Source organism: Lucilia sericata, unplaced genomic scaffold (genome assembly GCF_015586225.1).
Source record: "Lucilia sericata isolate MDLA Ls3-8-SP2 unplaced genomic scaffold, ASM1558622v1 Contig000267F_arrow, whole genome shotgun sequence".
Taxonomy (NCBI): Eukaryota; Metazoa; Arthropoda; class Insecta; order Diptera; family Calliphoridae; genus Lucilia; species Lucilia sericata.
The window spans coordinates 46,057-61,408 of record NW_023994292.1 but is presented as its reverse complement, the minus strand read 5'-3'; positions in this window follow the sequence as shown (position 1 = coordinate 61,408).

The window sequence follows — 15,352 nt, the reverse complement described above, 5'->3', positions numbered from 1 at the left end:
ATACATAGATTTCTTCTGTCTATAATCCTTGCACGAAAAAAATCAAATAGCAAACAAGTAAGAAAGTATAGTCGGGCGTGACCGACCATATGATACCCTACACCAGTTATGAATATTAAATGTGATCTATTTTTCATAATAAAGCATTTATCTGGAATATTACCTTGATTTCGATTTATTTAAGCAATTTATTGACAAAAAACGAATTTTCTGAAAGAGGCTTTAAATGGGGGATAGGAGCAAATGTGAACCGATCCCGATAAAATGGACTGGATAGATTTATATTTATATAATAATTGTCTGTGATAAATTTCATTGCAATAACAGTGTTAATAAGTGAATTGCGGATATTCAAGTCATTTTTTGAAGGCGGGCTTTGTATGGGTGCTAGGGTCAAATGAAGTCCGATCATTTAGAAATTCGGCAAGGTCATCAAGGCTTGTTTAAAACTTAGTTGTGCGAACTTTTATCGAGATACATTTATATTATACAGAATTATGAGCTCAAAAGCCCTTTTCGGGGGGTTCAGTTGTATGGGGGCTAGGTGAAATAATGGTCTGATTTTAACTATTTTCAACAGACTTTGTCCTTGGGTCAAAAGAAACATGTATGACAAATTTCATCAAATTATATTGAAAATTGCGACCTGTACTTTGATAACAATGTTTACATGGACACACGGACGGTCGGACGGACAGAAATCGTTAAATCAACTCAGAAAGTGATTCTAAGTCGATCGGTATACTTAAAGGTGGGTATAGTACTAATATTTTAGTGCGTTACAAACATCAGCACAAACGCATAATACCCTTCCAACTATAGTGGTGTAGGGTATAAATACCACAGTGTTTCTTTTGTTAAATTTAAGGCAAAAATATAGAAAATATTGTTTGGCAAACAAAATTTTTACATTTATCTTCACAGTTTTCCTTTTGATGACAGCTACAGTTGAGTTAAAAGCTTAATTTGTTTGTTGACTCTTTATGTGTGTGTACAACACAAGTAACAACAAACAGCTCAAACAACAACAAAAGTCAGAATTTCAGAAAAATCCCAAAAAATATTTTCACATCCGTCTTTCTTTTGACAAATTAAATTCCTTTTGGATTTACAGCGATTTTTTTCGTTCATAGAATTAAATCACAATAATGCTTGAATTTTAAAATAATTTAATTTTAATCACCATTTAACGCTTGTAGTAGTGCAAGTTTCGCCAATGAAATAAGTTTTACTTTGTATTGAGTTCGCATTTAATTAGTTGGAAAATGTTGCATTTTCCATTTTAATCCCTCTTGAGAATTTTTCAAACAGACGTAAAAATCAAAATGAACTTCAGTTAAATTAATTTGGATGTTTTTTGTTGGTCGTAAGAGGAATTAAATGATCTGTATGATTCTGTATTGTACTTTATTTATCATGATATGTTTATACGAGGGTTGTGACAGTATCTAGCGTCAGTTCCCTATATGAAGGAGATAGACAGAAGGTATCTGTTGACTACTGGAGACAATAACTTGAAACATAAATGTTCATAAAGTCTCATTGAAAGCATAACCATGTGAGCACTACCAAACTCGTTGACCGAACCTCTACATGGCGTTAAACTAGTGACCAGTGATACTAAGCTGGTACTACTGTGAACTGACCAATTATCCCTCGTCGTCAGACTTCATCATGCGAGTATGTATTTCAAGTGGAAATGCGTAATGTAAATCGCAAAGTGCATATAAGTATACTTCATGTATTCGCATACAATTTTATTGTAATTCACTCATACTAAGTACCAAATGAACTTTCTTTTGGAAAAGTGTCGTATGTATTTCATCTTCCTTTAAATATACATTTTTCTTGCTTAAAAGGAAAACTGGCAATAATAAAGTTTGGCGAGTACATAACAAAGAGGAACAAGTCCTGCCATATGATACCACTGTTGTATACTACTGTTTTGTATATTAAAAGCAAGGAAAACCATACATATCATCAGGATAGGAACATGTGGAAAAAATCTATGTTTATTTGTAAAAAATTATTTAAATATTAATATCGAACATCCATTTTTATAGATGTTCCACTCACATCCCACTAAGTGACCAAAAAGCTCTTAAAGGAAAAGATCGGTTAATAATTAACAATAACTTCCATATAAAATCGACTTCCGAAAATCACTTAATCGTAAATAACTCATGAATATATAGTGATATGTGGCTAATATTCTATATGTTTTGTATACATATGTATATATGTACATACATATATGCAAAACATTCTGCGAATTATAGTTTTAACTGTTTTGTATTGCTGTCATCAAATAATAACAATTATCTAGTTTATTTACAAAAGTACAAATGTATTTATATATAAAATTATTCTTGTATTTATCTTTTAAATTAAATATAGTTCATTATTTATTATGTGTTAGAATATCAATTATCTGCAAACAGTAGAATGGTTCTTGAAAAGTATCTAGGTTATATTCTCAAAAAAAATTATTTCCAGAAGATAAGTCAATATAAATATATAGTCAGATTTTACAAGTTCTGGAATTTGTTTGATTAAATCAGAAATCTCTGTCTTCATTTCATAATGATACAAATTTTGTTAGAGATTTTGCTAAAAATAATATTTTGTTAAGAATATGAAGTCCATCTAATACTTATTCATACATCTGAATTTATTAATTATACCCACCATCAAAAAAGATGGGAGGTATATTGATTTTGTCATTCCGTGTGTATCACATCGAAATATTGTTCACAGACCTCGTAAGATTCTAAGAAGATCTAGCTATGTCCGTCTGTCTGTTGTTGGCACGATAGCGTCCACAAAAAAGAGATATTGAGATGAAATTTTCTCAAAATATTTCTTCTTGATCAGAAATGTTTGGTATTGAAAATGTGCAAAATCGGTCAACGATTTCACATAGCCCCCATACAAATGTACTCCCGGAATATTGTGTAAAAATCTTCAAACATTCAAAAATTTGTTGTTTATGAAGCAAATGCCACAAAATTTCGCATAAGTCAGTTTTTAGACTTCTGAAATAAAATTCTGAATTATGGCAGACATAGGACCACAATTGGCCCTATCCCCCATATAAGGTCCCCTTTTGAAAATGACTATAATGCTGATTACTGGCTTAAAAATACGTATATAGCGATGAAATTCGACACACATAAGTTTCATGCGATCCAATATCTATCTAGCAAACTTTATGTGGATCGGTCTATAATTGACCCTACCCCCATATAAAGTCCCCTCTAGAAAATGATTTTAACGCTCATTATTGGCGTAAAAATACAAGTAAAGTGAAGAAATTTGACATTATAAATAAGTATTTTATGAGCCAGAACTTTTTCTCCAAATTTTATATGGATCGGTCCATAATTGACCCTACCCCCCATATTATACGCGTAAAAATAGGACTATAGCGATGAGATTTGACATAAGTCAGTTTTGTACAATCCAAAACCTTTCCACCAAATTTTATGTGTATCGGTCAATAATTGACCCTACCCCCCACATAAGGTCCCCTCTATAAAATTACTTTAACGCTCATTACTGGCTTAAAAATACGATTATAGCGCTAAAATTTCACAGAATTAAGTTTTATACAAGCAAAATTCCTCTATCAAATTTTATGTGGATCGGTTCATAATTGACCCTACCCGCAATTTAAGGTCCCCTTCAAAAGAATGACTTTTACGCTCATTATTGGCGTAAAAATACGAGTATACCGAAGAAATTTGACATAAGTAAGTATCTTAGGAGACAAAACGTTTCCACCAAATTGAATGTGGATCGATTCATAATTGTCCCTACCCCCCATTTGAGGTTTCCTCCATAAAATTACTTTAACGCTCATTACTGACTTAAATATAAGAATTTAGCGATGAAATTTCACAGAAATAAGTTTTATATGCCTAAATTTCTCTACCAAATTTTATGTGGATCGGTCCAGAATTGACCCTACTCCCCCATATAAAGTACCCTTCAGAAAATGACTTTAACACTTATTATTATGAGGATCGGTCCATAGTTAACCCTAACCCCGTATAAGGTCCCTTTAAGAAAATGACTTTAATGCTCATTACTGGCTTAAAAATACAAGTAGATCTATGAAATTTGAATTAAATAAGGAACTGAAATCTTCCTACCGACTTTTATAAGAATTGGTCCATATATGTGTAAATAATCGTACTCACAATATAAATCAATAATTTTAATGGGCCTCTTTCAAATATTACCCTTATGTTATTATTAATATCGATATATAATAATAAAATATTCAAAATATCAAAGTTTATTTATATGACAGTGATTTGATGGTGGGTACATAAGATTCGGCATAGCCGAATATAACACTCTTACTTGTTTTGTCATGCGTCTGTTAAAAATATTTAAATTTACCTAGTTTCCATATCACTTATTATTGGCGTGAATACATTTGTGGCAATTTTATTTATATATGTCGTTATTAGAGTTGTACTTATATATAGAAAATTTTCACTAAGTTGATCCCAAATATTTAGTATTATGAAATAAGAAATTATTGTCTATAACTTAGACGTGTCATTTGATATAGGCATAATGTAACTGCTAGATCCCAGCAATTCCTAAAAAATTTGTTACTGTTAATTATTGTAAAATGGCTACCATTCTAATTACATATAAATATATATGAATAAATCATATAAATAAGAAACAAGTTTCAGTAAGAAAATTCTTCCCATAATATTAACTAAACACAAATGTATGTAAGTTTTTAATTAAATACACATATGAAATTAATTTATTCACTTAAAATTCTGTATAATTTACATATTAATAATACTGTATTACCTTCATATTTAAATGTCATGACATATGTACGTATCAGTAAAAATGAGGGATTTTATAAATTTCATTAAAAGTTTGAAAATTTACATGTACCTATGTATAATAAAATACATACATATGTATGTGCATTAGAGGAGTCCAAAAAATATCGATTTTGCACAGATGGGAGTTATTTTGTTTATTAGTGTCGAAAATGGTTGTATAAATAGTGAGTCAAACATATACATTAGGGCTGTTTTGTTTATTAGTGTCGAAAATTGTTGTACAACTTTTAGTCAAATCGGATAACGGAAACTCATGCCGGAAATCGATTAAAAAATGTAAAATTGTTTAAGATGATAGGACTTCTTTTGGAGTTCTTCAAAATTCGATTTCTGGCAGGGGTTCCAGCATGCTGAATTGACTAAAATTTTACATAATTAAGTTTTAGATATCTGAGCAAAATCTATATATTTTTGGACATTTCTAATGTATATGTTTGACACACTATTTATACAAAACACCTGTTAGCTAATGCATATGTAAAATATTATTTATGAGTATCTTGTATATAACGTAGTAGTTGCATTTAGTTCTTTGGTTACAAATTAAATTAAACTGAAAATGTAGAACTAGTATGAAGTCATAACAAATCATCTGTCAGAATTTAATTATGTTACATTATATACACAGCTTTATGTAATTTTACTTTAGATATGGGGGACTTTTAATATAAAATGCTTACCAACAATAGGTTTGAATCATTAAGAAGGTTGCCTAATCTGCCACAAAACTGTGACACAAAGGGCAATATTACTAATTCAAAGACATGCTTTTGTACATGACTTTCCTTTTGTTAGGGAAGAGCATATATAATATTCCCAACTGCCGTCACAACACCTGGTTGAGTTATAATTCCATACCCACCTTAATTTCTACCCTAGATTTGAATTTAAACCAAAGCCACTACATTACTCCCCGAAGGCATCACAAATAATCTGGCAGAAAACGTTACTGATCACCCGCAAATAAATTATTTTACATTCAACTAACATCATTATTCACATATTCAGCAAATGTCCGATTACAGCGAATACTGAGGCAATACTTAGGTACTTCTGAAGTTCAGAGAGAGGCCTACGATACTGATAATCTTAGATATACATATGAACTCAGTCATATAGCTGAAGTACCACCCATCCTTCCTTATCATTGGAGGAAGTCTGCCTTTAAGCAGCATGGCTAAAGAACCATATACAGCAACACTCAAACCCCACTTCGTCGCCATCCTCATTAGATTTTAAACCATATGCTCAATGTCAGCATAAGACGGACCCTAAACCTTACATACTTGTCCCTACTACCGTAACCAAGTGTACATCATGAGGTTCTAAATGAATAGACAGCATTCACTCTACAATTCTCTTCCCAAACATCCTCTACTCAGACTTACCTGCAAACAATTGTCAGTATTGACACCACACCATCCTAAGTAGTATCCATGAACCCTATACTATTTATCAGCCTTTTCCGAAATCATGCACACAAAAAGTATTAGAAATTGTGAACCCTTTCATATACTGTTTTGCTACTAAATTTCCAATATGTTATCATTCCACTGCAATGTGGAATGATAATAAAAATCACCAATTTAACACCTAAATTTGAAAGTTTTATCCTCAAATAGGCAGATTACCTAAAAATATATCAATTTGATAAATGTGCATTTAATGACCTTTCACATTTCATCAGCTTGTATTTTTGGCTCTATATAGGCCTTAAAAAAAGTTACAAACAAAAAGGTTTTCTAAAGGTAATAAAGATACCTCACAGTCCTTAGTACTTTTACATCGATTAAATGTCTATTATCCAATAAATAAATTTAAATTTACACACACCTTTACGTCTGGAAACTTTTAGGGAAATTAAGGTAGAGGTTGTTAATGCTATTTAAGTTATTTCTATAGGACGAGTAATACATTTCGAATAATTAAATTTTTTCTGACAAGATTTAGAAATTAGTTCGAAACAGTTTTTGTCCTTTGGTATATATAAAGGTAACCTTTAAATCAAATTTGTTTAGAAAACATTTTTAAAAGAGCTTTGAACTTTTCTTGTAAATTTCATTAAATGTTTTCTAATCAAAATTTTATGCTACACTAACAATTAACTTGTCCTTGGTAATAAAACTTAGACCATTAAAACAGATAGATGTAACACCAACATCATAAAAACGAAACTAGGACATTTTCGTCTTAATTTGGGTAAGCATTCGAAAACATATTTAAAATAAATTATCAAAAATATTTTATTTTTCAGACGCTAAAGGTTATCAAGTTGAGATATTTATACCAATTAATATTTAGTTGGACTAAAACGATGAAGAGAGCACGAGCAGCCTTTTGCTGTATTGGAACTTGATTAGACTTTATACAGTTAACTTATACATATACAATTTATATGTAGAATAGTATAGTGTTTACTTAAAAGTAGTGTTTTGTGTATGTACATACATATATCCCAGCAGTTTTAAAAGAAGTCAATGCAATTTAGTTTTCACAAGTATCTTATTACTTGGCTCAAACACGTTTTCCATCTATTAACTATTTGCAGAGCAAAGCAGAGTGAAAATCAAGAGTTATTAAGTATTACAAGGAGAAATTCAATCGTCACCGTAGGGTCTCTAAGTAATTAAGAGAGAAGTTTCATTTTGAGAATAGTGCCTTAGATTTTTATAGTTTGCAGAATTAATAAAATTCCCTAGGCTGTAAAAGATCAATTGACTTCATCCATATTTGGTTCAACTACAATGATCTGTAGGTTAATAATATACACACATATGTATATACTTTGCTGTATGTCTGTTATTATTACCAAAGATATAATAAAATATAATTTGAAAATACACACATCCTTATATTATTCAACAGTTATAAACAGACATTCATTAGGCTTTTGTGTGTGTGCAAGTATGTATGTATGAAGTACACTATATTTGTGTGCGTGTTAATGTGTTATTAATTACATTATCTAAGTCTAATAGAACAGAAGTTTAGTTTTTGTGAGCAGTCACCCAATCAACTTTCTAATGTTGTTAATTTATATAAAGGCTATGTATTCGAATATCTACACATATCACTGCATATATTCACAAAGATTAAAATTCGTACTACGGCAAGGACACTAACAAAAACTTTCGGATGCCTTTTGGGGAAAACAAATAGCTTGTGCAAGAGCAGTGTGTACAGAAGTGAATAACTTAAAACTACTCATTTTGTCAAGATATTAGGACTATACAGCGAAATCTTCAACTACCCCTTTCTTGTCAATGCAAAAATGTATGATATGACTGCTTATTTCCTAGATCAATTATTGACTTAATATTTTAAGGCAGAAGTTAATTATAGCAAAGTCGATGATGCGAAAGGATAACATGCTTGTTTGAATAGTATTATTTGCTCTCCGGCAAGCTGCAGGATACTTTGAGTCAGATTGCTCGTTCTTTTATCTTGAATATCTCGTTGATAAGGACAGCTGTCATTTAGTTAGTTAGTTAGTTAGTTAGTTATTTAGTTAGTTAGTTAGTTAGTTTAGTTACTTAGTTAGTTAGTTAGTTAGTTAGTTAGTTAGTAGTTAGTTAGTTAGTTAGTTAGTTAGTTAGTTAGTTAGTTAGTTAGTTAGTTAGTTAGTTAGTTAGTTAGTTAGTTAGTTAGTTAGTTAGTTAGTTAGTTAGTTAGTTAGTTAGTTAGGTTAGTTAGTTAGTTAGTTAGTTAGTTAGTTAGTTAGTTAGTTAGTTAATTAGTTAGTTAGTTAGTTAGTTAGTTAGTTAGTTAGTTAGTTAGTTAGTTAGTTAGTTAGTTAGTAGTTAGTTAGTTAGTTAGTAGTTAGTTAGTTAGTTAGTTAGTTAGTTAGTTAGTTAGTTAGTTAGTTAGTTAGTTTTAGTTAGTTAGTTAGTTAGTTAGTTAGTAGTTAGTTAGTTAGTTAGTTAGTTAGTTAGTTAGTTAGTTGTAGTTAGTTAGTTAGTTAGTTAGTAGTTAGTTAGTTAGTAGTTAGTTAGTTAGTTAGTTAGTTAGTAGTTAGTTAGTTAGTTAGTTAGTTAGTTAGTTAGTTAGTTAGTTAGTAGTTAGTTAGTAGTAGTTAGTAGTTAGTTAGTTAGTAGTTAGTTAGTTAGTTAGTTAGTTAGTTAGTTAGTTAGTTAGTTAGTTAGTTAGTAGTAGTTAGTTAGTTAGTTAGTTAGTTAGTTAGTTAGTTAGTTAGTTAGTTAGTTAGTTAGTTAGTTAGTTAGTTAGTTAGTTAGTTAGTTAGTTAGTTAGTTAGTTAGTTAGTTAGTTAGTTAGTTAGTTAGTTAGTTAGTTAGTTAGTTAGTTAGTTAGTTAGTTAGTTAGTTAGTTAGTTAGTTAGTTAGTTAGTTAGTTAGTTAGTTAGTAGTTAGTTAGTTAGTTAGTTAGTTAGTTAGGAGAAATTACCGGCAATTTTCTCACTGTTTTACTTTTACAGTAATTTCCCTTATCAACAAACATTTTTGACAACACTAGTGGCACAATACATTGAAATTGTGCCTTAGATAAAAAACTAGGACTTTTAATTAGTAGAAAATACAATCAGCCAGGATAAAGATATACGGTAGTAAAGTTGGTATACAAGCACATAGCCACGTAGACTTACTTATGATATAAGTAGATTTTTACACCCACATAATCAGTTTAACATAGAATGAACTTATTTCATTTTAGTGTTTTGTATGTAAGTAGTATGTGTGTATTTGTAACAATGTAAAAGTATATATGTATTCCCAATTGGTCATACCTTTTAGACATTCTAAAGGCACAATTAAACCATGGCTACGTATAGAATAAACAGCCAGAATATATTAAAAATGCTGATTAATCCTAAAGTTTTCAAAATTGAATAATAATGGTCGAAATGTAAAGAACCGGTCACGATGACATCATTTAAAGAGAGGAGAGTAAGACTTTGGGAAAAACCTACAGATTTTAATCCTTGCAACAATCTCCAAAGTGTTTAGTATATTAATTAATGAATAAGAATGGTTGGTCTTGCAGTTATCGTCCTATTAATCTTTAACCGCTTTTAGTTTCGGATATCTAAACTTAATCAGAACTGAATTAATCGGACTGAACTTAATTAATCAGAAAGATAAAACTACTTTTCATGCTGACCTCGTAGCATTAGCATCAAACGAACGAAGTGAACAAAAAAAGTCTTCTTAAACAACCACTAATACTTATAATTATATAAAATTATTAACGTATACAGTAACAGAATTTAAATACTAACACGAGTACGTTTACACATTTTGCATGTGCCATGTAGTTCTTAGTAGCTGCCTTTCAGTATCGTTTAGATTTTTTGGGTTAATATAGCTACTATTTAAGAAACGATATAGAAGCTAGTTGTTTCTCATTCAATGTCATAGGATACGAAAATAATTTGAGACAATTAAGTACTTTGAGATTTTAGACAAATACTTACTTGTAAAAAAAAGAGCTACATGATCTCCTTGAGAAACTACTAGAAGACATCCTTCCATGTACATATATACATACTTATACATACATAGATTTTATTATATCTTAAATTAACATTATTTAATGCTCCGTAGTTCTTTTTACACGTATTTTCTCAACATGTTTCAAGCACATAAAGCTTCTTACAATTATAAGGTATTTCGAAAAATAAGTTAGACTTTGGCACACACTTACACCTACATTACCTCCATACAGTGTATACACTTACATACACATGTAGGTTTTATTATTTATGTACCTAGATTTTTTGACTGTGATTGAATCGGTTTGTATCAGTTTAATTTGCATCGTCTGCAAAAAAATTACATATTTGCAATTATCCTTTCAAAATACATTAGCATTGTTTGAAAATCAAAAAGCTGTTTGCAAAATTAGCGCTTAGACACAGAGATGGCGACTGTTGGTTTTTTATAGAAAAACCAAAGATGTGTCATTACCTATGAAATCAAATTTGTTAGAAGTATCTTTTAACTCTCAGAAACCACGAGATCACCAGAAAGTACAAGTATCTACAATTGCACTTTCTGAATTGTAACCTGCCTATTATAACTAACCTTTAATCCTACCTTTTAACTTTTCCAGCCACTAATCTGTTTCATTGTTAGAGTAACAATTACATTTGTAGAAAGATATAAAATGCATTCTCTAAGCATTTTCATTCATTCCATCGGTATGACGAATGAAATCACAAGGAGAGAAAGGAAATGCACACAGAAATGGAATTAGTTTAACGGAATTAATTTGCAAAATGTGTTGATTTGATTGTTTGTGTACCTGCCTGTATACGTGTAAACGATGTGTTCTTCATCTATGTAAAATTTTGTAATATTTTAACTTTAACTTTAACTTTTAAACTTTTCCTAACCATACTTTGTCTTCTAATTTAACTAAGGTTTTTGGATTTATGTCTGCGCTCTTGCATTCGTACGTTCCACGAACACAGACGTAATATTAGTAAAATAAGAAAAATAAAATGTTAAAAGTTGTTGTTTTTTAATTACCGTACATCCAAATAAAAAGTGTTCAAAAACTTTGAAATAAAACTTAATAAAATTCTACCTTTTTATACCCACCATCAAAAAAGATGGGGTATATTGTATATTGTTTGTCATTCCGTTTGTAACACATCGAAATATTCATCTAAGACCCATAAAAGTATATATATTTTAGATCCTTATTAAATTCTTAGACGATCTAGTCATGTCCGTCCGTCCGTCTGTCTGTCCGTCGGTTGAAAACACGATAGAGTCCAACTGGAAGTAGCTAGCGGGCTGAAATATTGCACAGACATTTTCTATTCATGCAGTTTGTTTGGTATTGAAAATTGGCAATATCATTCCACGATTTCGCCTAGCCCCCATATAAGGTCCCCTTCAGAAAATGACTTTAACGCTCATAACTAACTAAAAGAAGCAGCTATAGTGATGAAATTCCTACAAAATAGAACCCAAATCGCTTTGTAAAATTTTATAAGGATCGGTCCATAATTGACCCTACCCCCATATAAGGCCCCCTTCAGAAAATGACTTTAACGCTCATAACTGACTAAAAGAAGCAGCTATAGTGATGAAATTCAACATGAATATTTTCTAAAGACTCTTAATATATCTGTAAAATTTTATAAGGATCGGTCCATAATTGACCCTACCCCCCATATAAGGCCCCCTTCAGAAAATTATTTTAACGCTCATAACTGTCTAAAAGAATCATCTATAGCGATGAAACTCGACATGAACATATTTTTTAGGAACCTTAATATCATTGTAAAATTTTAAAATGAGCGGTCCATAATTGACCCTATCCCCCATATAAGGTCCCCTTCAGAAAATGACATTAACGCTCATAACTGACTAAAAGAAGCAGCTATAGCGATGAAATTGGACATAAACATATTTTAAAGGAACCTTAATACCTTTGTAAAATTATAAGGAGCGGTCCATAATTGACCCTATCCCCTATCCCCCCTAAATAAGGTCCCTCTCAGAAAATAACTTTAACGCTTTTTACTACCTTAAAAGTACAAGGACAATGACAAAATTCGACAAAAATTTCTCTACACATAGATGTAATAAATGAGAAAATTGTTTTGATAATAACAAAAGCATCGATTTTAAATATCAAAGTTTATTTATAAGGTAGCATTCCTTTTTGGCAATGATTTGATGGTGGGTGTACAAGATTCGGCACAGCCGAATATAACACTCTTACTTGTTTAAACTGATAACAAAATCGAAAAGTTTTGAAAAAACAAGTAAGGAACAAAACATGTTAAAAAATTAGTTGTTATTTAAGTTAATTTTATTACAAATTTTCGTTTTAAATGAATAGAAAGCAAATTCCTAATATCGCTTCATTGACTAATTTAACTCTGTTAATAGAAAAGTTTCAGAAAGAAAACTATTTACGTTGTTTGCATTAATTATAAGAATTGCAGTGAAATTAACTTTGTTTTACTAAGTAGTGCAGTTTAAAATTTTAAAAGTTTGTTTTAGCCCAACTGTTGTAAGGGAGGTGTAATGTTGCCTCAACTTTCTAAGTTTGTACGTTTTATATTACAAATTAATACCGACATTTGTAACAGGGTCATATATGGTACGTTTGTTAATTAAAACTTACAATTGCTAAGAAAAGGATAATTCTATTTTCCATCCGTCTGTTTTAAGCTCGATACAGACAAATGAAAGATCAACCTAACGATTTTACCATTCTGAATAAATATATATAAAACTAAAGATGACAGACAGAATTTTCAGTAATCTCTTGCATGAAACTTTCATCTAAGCAACTGTTCACTTTACCGCTGCTGGTTGAATATCCGTAGTCCTTGAAAGTTTATAGCACTACTACAGCATTAACAGACATTGCCAATCTAATGTCACAGGGATTAAACAGAGGCAACAGAGACCCTTCTTCGACACTGTCAGCCATGTCACGCAGCATAGTTCAGAGATTAAATAGTTTGAGTACTATAATAAGCTCTACCTGTGTTTATAACAATGCCAACACTGTAAGTGTTCACGTTAGCATTTCGAATACTTTCCCAGATCATGCCTCTATAATAAGGATCAAACTTCGAAATTGAATCAAATGCATATATAAGGAATCCTTGTAGTTTGATTACAAGGTTTACATGGACGGACGGACATAGGTAAATCGACTAAGAAAATTATTCTAAGCCGATCGGTTTACTTTAAGGTGGGTATAGGACCAATATTATCATGCGTTACACCACTAAAGTGATGTAGGGGATAATCACCAGAACTCATAGAGTAAAGTGCTTACAATTCTACTAGAAAAAATACTTATTTTTGTTTGAGATGTTCCAAAAGTAAGTCAATATTATTTGGTTGGAAATAAGTTGTTTTTAGTAGAGTGATTTAGTAGAGTTATTTATGGAATATTTATGAGAAAATAAAAATAAAAAGTCGACACAGACTGGGGTTGAACTCAGTACTTTCCGTCTTCCAGTTGAATGCTCCACTCACTACACTACTGCTTAGCTGGTTTATTGGGCGAATAATAGTTTTCACACACAAATACTATTTTTATACCCTCCACCACCATCAGTGGGTATATATAACTTTGTCATTCCGAGTGTAACACCAAGAAATATTCATCTGAGACCCAACAAAGTATATATATTCTGGGTCCTTATCAAATTCTGAGTCGATTTAGCTATGTCCGTCTGTCCGTCTGTCTGTGTAAAACACGCTCACGATAAAACGAAGCAATAGAGTTTAACCAAATTCACCCAAAATGTTCTTCATTTTCCTAAGTTGTTTGGTATTGAAAATGGGCAAAATCGGTTCACACCGGGAAAAGTTATGAATAAAAATTTAAAACAACCTCGAAAAAAATAAGCATTTTTTACACATTCTGATGTAATTTTCTCGAAAACTATGCAAGATAATTCCATGAAAATCACCATACATTCGTTTCTACACAAAAGCTTGATCCCTACTGAAAATTTTCTGAATCGGTCCACAATTTCATATACCTCCCATACAAAAGTACATATTCCCGGAAAATGGGTTTTTTGTTAATAACTTCCGTCAGAATGCCGATATCTTCACAAAATTTTACAAATTAAAATCCTATGTCAATAGAATTCATACAGAGGAAAAATTTTCTGGGTCGGTCCATAATTCGACATAGCTCCCATACAAGGTCCCCTCCCGAAAATCACTTAAAATCACATAACTCATTACTAAATTAAGATATCCACATAAAATTTGGTATAGGTATTACTCATATGCACAGAAATGTTATTGTGAAATTTTTTCCCGATCGGTCCATAATTGGTCATAGCTCCCATACAAGGTCCCCTCCCGAAAATCACTTAAACGCGCATAACTCATTACTAAATTAAGATATCCATATAAAATTTGGTACAAGTATTACCCATATGCACAGAAATATTACTGTGAAAGCTTTTTCCGATCGGTCCATAATTGGTCATAGCCTCCATACAAGGTCCCCTCCCGAAAATCACTTAAACGCGCATAACTCATTACTAAATTAAGATATCCATATAAAATTTGGTACAAGTATTACCCATATGCACAGAAATATTACTCTGAAAGTTTTTTCCGATCGGTCCATAATTGGTCATAGCTACCATACAAGGTCCCCTCCCGAAAATCACTTAAACGCGCATAACTCATTACTAAATTAAGATATCCATATAAAATTTGGTACAAGTATTACCCATATGCACAGAAATATTACAGAGAAAGTTTTTTCCGATCGGTCCATAATTGGTCATAGCTCACATACAAGGTCCCCTCCCGAAAATCACTTAAACGCGCATAACTCATTACTTAATTAAGATATCCATATAAAATTTGGTACAAGTATTGCTCACATATACAGAAATATTACTATGATAGTTTTTTTTTGGATCGGTCCATAATTGGTCATAGCTCCCATACAAGGTCCCCTCCCGAAAATCACTTAAACGCGCATAACTCATTACTAAATTAAGATAT